We start from the raw sequence: 5,928 nt of genomic DNA on the forward strand, positions 1-5,928 counted from the left end.
ATATTTAAATATAACAAAAATGAATTAATATAATTTATGAAACATAGACACTTCGTTAAATTATTGTGTCCGCGTATCGGACACATTTTGGATACAATATTCATCAACACTCGTGTCTGCTGTGTTCAACCGTGTCTTAATAAAAAATAAATAATTTTTCTCTGGACACGCCTGAACACATCTAAATACTAAACAGTATCATGTGTCAGTGTGCCCAGTTTTATTTTTAACATGTATGCTTGAAATAAATTTATAAATAATATATATTATTATTTATTAAAAAAATATTTTAAATATTTTATATAATTAAAATAAGACCCTATGTCACCCTATCTTTTTGTGTTGTGCATGGAGAGATTGACATGCTATATTAGTCATCATATTGATCTAGACTTGTGGGAGCTAGTTGCTGTTTCTAGAAGGGGACCAAGAATATCCCACTTAATATTTGCATATGATTTACTTTTATTCTGTAAATCTGCAAAGAGACAAGTACAAAATGTGATAGTGATTTTGGAGAATTTTTGCAAAGCATCTGAGATGAAGATTAATGTGGAGAAATCTAAAACGCTTTGCTCCAAGAATGACTCTGCAATAAGGAAAGAGATCTTCACTGGGGTGTCTTCCATCATATTTGTCTAGGACTTGGGTACATACCTTGGGGTTACCCTTAGCCATTCTAGGGTGACCCGTTCAGCTTTCAATGGTGTCCTGGATAAAATTCGAGGTAGGCTAGCAAGTTGGAAAGGGAGTTTGCTCAACCGGGCAGGTAGACTGTGCTTGGTCAATTCTGTTGTAACCGCTATTCCCCACATACTAGATATATGTTTCTATTTTTTTTCAAAGGAATCATCAGTAAACTGGAGTCTATGATGAGAAATTTTCTTTGAAAAAGACAGACCGATGGAAGATGATTAAATCTTGTTAGTTGGAAGGTGCTGGTTATTCCAAAAAAAATATGGAAGTTTAGGATTAGTGATCCTTCTTGTGCGAATATTGCTCTTCTTGAGAAGTTAGTTTGGATTTTTTTTTTCCATCAGTCAAACAAGTTATGGGTCTAATTGTTAGATGCCAAATACCGATCCGATCTCAAGATGACTGTTTTGGTTGTCCTAAGAATAAGGACTCTTACATTTAGAAGAGTCTTTGCAAGACTTGAAAAAGTGTTGAAGGATGTGCTTGTTTGGTGTATTGGAAATTTGAACTAGAACTTTTTGTTTCTAGCTGAAGGAGAGAAGGGCAGTTATCTAATGAGATGAATTATGTTTACATTTCTGATGCAAACTTCTGGATACAAGATATATGGTCAGTTGGTAGGTGGTATTTGGAGACTCTTTATTCCTATCTATCTCATAATCTAAAAGGCAACATCTACTTAATATACTAAAACTGAGTTTTCCCCCAGCTAATAAAGGTGACGTGTCGATCCCTCGTGACTCCGTTTTCCCTCCAAAATGATTGCAATTTTTTCTATTCTAAATTATTTTATAAAAAATATCTTTATTATAATTATATTATAATTAATATTTAATGAATAATATATAATTATACTAATTTAAAACACAACATAGCACTGGCTATTAGTATAGAGTTGTTTAGGTTTGTTTAGAAAGATATAATAGAATTTACATTTCTAAATTTCAAGACATGTATTTCTATTTCGATCTGTGTATATTAGGTATAATATTCTTATTCATTGTCTGGGATTTCTCTGATCATGATTGAAGATAATGATTCTAATCATGATATGACAAAATTATATAATTTTAACAAAATTAATATATGATGTGTTATTACCGTATATAATAAAAAATTACCTTAATAATAAGTAATTTACATATTTATTTTTGTTTAACTAAAGCCTATATATAGTGTTTTTCTGTGGTACATGAATCTAAATTTGAGAATCAACTCATAATTTTATATTTTTTTTAGTAAAGTATCGTTTTTATCCCCAACATTTGGGGTAAATCCTATTTGTGTCCCTAACGTTTAAATCGTCCTATTTGTATCCCTAACGTTTGTAAAAGTGATTCAATGTTATCCTGCCGTCAATTACACATCATGAGCGCTTTAGTTTGAGTTTAAAAAATCTATTCTTGAAGTTAGAATACAAATGTCTGGGATAGAATCGATGATCTACTCCAAAAAATAGCTCATCAAATGTTGAAACTAATTCCTACAACATTTACATAATTCACTTTTCTAGGGACATAATTGAATCTAAACACAAATAGTGGGTATAATATTAAAATCGAACACATCCATGTGAGACTTAATTGAGAATGAATACATCCAAGTGAGAATAATTGAAAAATATAATTTGATTTGTTAGTATAATTGATAGTAGGATAACATTGAATTACTTTTATAAACGTTAAGGATACAAATAGGACGATTTAAACGTTAGGGACACAAATAGGACTTACCCCAAACGTTGAGGACAAAATCGATACTTTACTCTTTTTTTTACTACTTCATAGAATAAGAATGTATTTTTCATTTTTTATCGAAGTTGATCCTTTCAAGGTAAAATTTATAATTTTTTATAATATTTTTCATATACTCATTCTATTATATTATTCTTTTGATAATTTATTAATTGTTGTTACTCTAAGTTATTCTTATCGTCTAATGTTCCATTTCGATTGTCTTTTGCCACAATCGTTTACAATGCATCACATCCATGAAATACCTCATCGAGTTGTCTTCACTGATTTGGGTTCCAACTACATGGATGTAAGCGTTCAAAGAAGGGGCAATAATCTCTACTTTACCGAATGATGGTTGGATCTACTCACCTATTATGACAACCTAATGGAATGTGGTTAAAGTTAGTTTTCTTGGGAGGAGCTCCATTTTTTATTGAGGAATTGTTTCCACGAAACTTTGTAGGCCAAGTTCAAGTTCCATCATCTCCATGCTTTTTACGTCTGCCCGAAAATTTTCGAAGTGGAGTACATAATGAGATTGAATTCTCTCAGTTTAAGTTCAATTTTGCTAAATTCTTGACAAACTAGGATATGCAATTTCAACGATTGGTAATATATTTAAATTTTCTTATTTTAAGCTTTTTGTTATTAGGATAATTTTATAACATATTGTAATTTTTTTCAGAAATTTCTGGCTTTCTTTTGCATGCAATGCCATTGAGGGGAATAAGGGTTAGTTTGGTTTCTCGGTGTGACAATTCTATACCTTACCGCATTGCATGGATAGCGGATGATGAACCTTATTTAATAAGAGGATGGTCTGAATTTGCACAAATTCTAATGTTCAAACTTACGATGTTGTTTCAGTTAGTTGTCATTACGAGAATGACTCTATTCTATACGTGACTAAGAACTAGAATAGATTCAATATTGTTTAAGTAATTTAGTTTTAATATTAGTATTTGATTAAATTAATATTAGAAAATTTTAAATTATTGTCTCGATTTATATATTATAATTATTTTTCGTGGATATGCTATTTTTAAATATTTTAATATAAATTTTTTTGTGTCAAATATATTTAAGTTTATTTTTTTTCTTTGGATATATGTATCACATTTAATTCTTTATTTATATTTTCATTATATTCGAAAAAAATCTCTACCTAAACATAGGAAATCATTTACCTAAACACAATTTCTTTGCCGATAAAAACAGATTTTATCTAGAAAAAATAATGAAACATACATCTTTTGATGATATATACAAAGTGTAATAGAAATATAGTAAGTAGATATTATGTTATAATAACATCTTTAATTGCATTATAATTAGCTCATGAATAATGTATGCTTATATTATTTTAGAAAAATATTTTCGTTATAATTTAGTTCTAATTCTCATTCATATGTAATAATTTTATCAATATATATTTACAATTTTAATCAGTATATAATAATAATATTATATGGACATAAGATTAATTAATTAACAAATTAAATTTTTATTATGAAATTTTATTTTCCACTCAATTTTTTAATCATTAGTGATTTTATTTTTTATATTTACAGTAAATTTTGACTATAAAAAAATAGTTTTGATTGTTTTTTATTTTATTTATTTACAGTCATAATTAAATTTAATATAATTATAGTAAGTCTCTATAATTATAGCAATATAAACCTGCTTCATATATAGTAATAATATTATACATATTTATATATCTCCTCTTTTATCTCTTCCTATAAATTTTGGCATATAGTTAATGTGGATAATATATAAAGCAAACACTCTCTAACCTAACTATTCAGTGATTCAACTCCCTCACCTACCCTCATAATTCTATCTTCCTCTCCTCCCTTGAAATGTCACATTATTGGGTAGCAATTCCCCTCACTTACTATGAGAAACCTAGCGGCTATTCAATTACTTGAAGAAGAAGCCTGCCGCATGTGCTTGTCATCACCGCCCCATTCTAGAACCGCTGTTATTGCGTCTTACCGCTCGGTCTTCGCGTTCGCCCTTTCGCCATTGCGGAACAACTATTCGTTCGGTTTTTCTTTCTTCATCTTACACTTATGTCCTCTTCTTCGTTGTGTTTTTGCCTCTGTTAATGTACTGTTAGTTTTGGCTCATTTGAAAATAATTTGGTAAAGTGATCTTCATTTGAAAGTCTAATGTTATTATTCTTTGTGTAATGCAAGCAAAAATGAGAGTCTCAAATACAACATATAACTCTGTGTTGATGATCAATACTGATTTGGAAGAAGTTAAAAAATTCAGACAAATGTTAGAATTTTTGTTGGTTTATTAAAATTACAGTTATATTGTAAGTATAGTTGTGTATGGTTGCATCTTTAACATTGTAACGCAAATTTTATTTTGTGTGAAAAAAGGATAATGGCTATTGAAATAGGGACACCAACACCGGTTGCACGCATTGAAAAAAGAGCTCCATATTCAGAGGAAGATGATTTTTTGAATAAGACTCCGTACAAACTAATTTTTGAGATTAGGAATCTTATAGAGGTTTTTATATAACTTGATTACATTCTAAAATTTTCTTATGCCATATTTTTTTATCGAGTGTAATCATTTGGTGACACTGTTTTAATTGATTAAACTACTAATTTTAGAAAACGGTTTGTGTGACCATTGGAGTAGTGAATGATTTTTCTTTAGGAAAAGTCTTGGTGGTACAAGAGTTGCAATGTTTGTCCTTTGGCTATGAGAGAAGAAGGAGATGGTTACAAATGTTCTAGGTGCAAAGCTGAATCACAGAATTTTACTCCAAGGTGTGCATTATTTGTGAAATAAACCTTATTCCAGTTTTTATTAAATGAGATTCGCGATAATATATTTTTTCTTTATTTATAGGTATTCACTAAATTTAAAGGTTGCTGATGAAGAATCCTATGCATCATTCATCGTGTATGAAACTGTTGGTAGTGAGTATTTAAATATTTCTGCTACAGAGCTGAGGACAAAACATATAATGAGGGTACTAAAAAAATTTTCTATCTACTTAATATACTAAAACTGAGTTTTTTCCCAGCTAATGAAAGTGAGGTGTCGATTCCTCATGAACATTTTCCCGCCAAAATGAGTGCATTATTTTCTCTTCTAAGTTTATTTTATAAAAGTATCTTTATTATAAGTATACTATAATTAGCATTTAAGTAATAATGGATGATTATACTAATTTAGAAAAATATCTTTATTTTTAGAAAATACTATTCTCATTTAATGAAAGCACTATTCTTTCTTCTAAAATTATTTTTAGAAAAATATCTTTATTATAATTATATTACAATTAGCATTTAATGAATAATGCATGATTATACTAATTTAGAAAAATATCTTTATTTTTAGAAAGTACTATTCTCATGTAATGAAAGCACTATTCTCTCTTCTAAAATTATTTTTAGAAAAATATCTTTATTATAATTATATTACAATTAGCATTTAATGAATAATGTATGATTATACTAATTTA

This window comes from Arachis ipaensis, chromosome B01, assembly GCF_000816755.2.
Source record: "Arachis ipaensis cultivar K30076 chromosome B01, Araip1.1, whole genome shotgun sequence".
Taxonomy (NCBI): domain Eukaryota; kingdom Viridiplantae; phylum Streptophyta; class Magnoliopsida; order Fabales; family Fabaceae; genus Arachis; species Arachis ipaensis.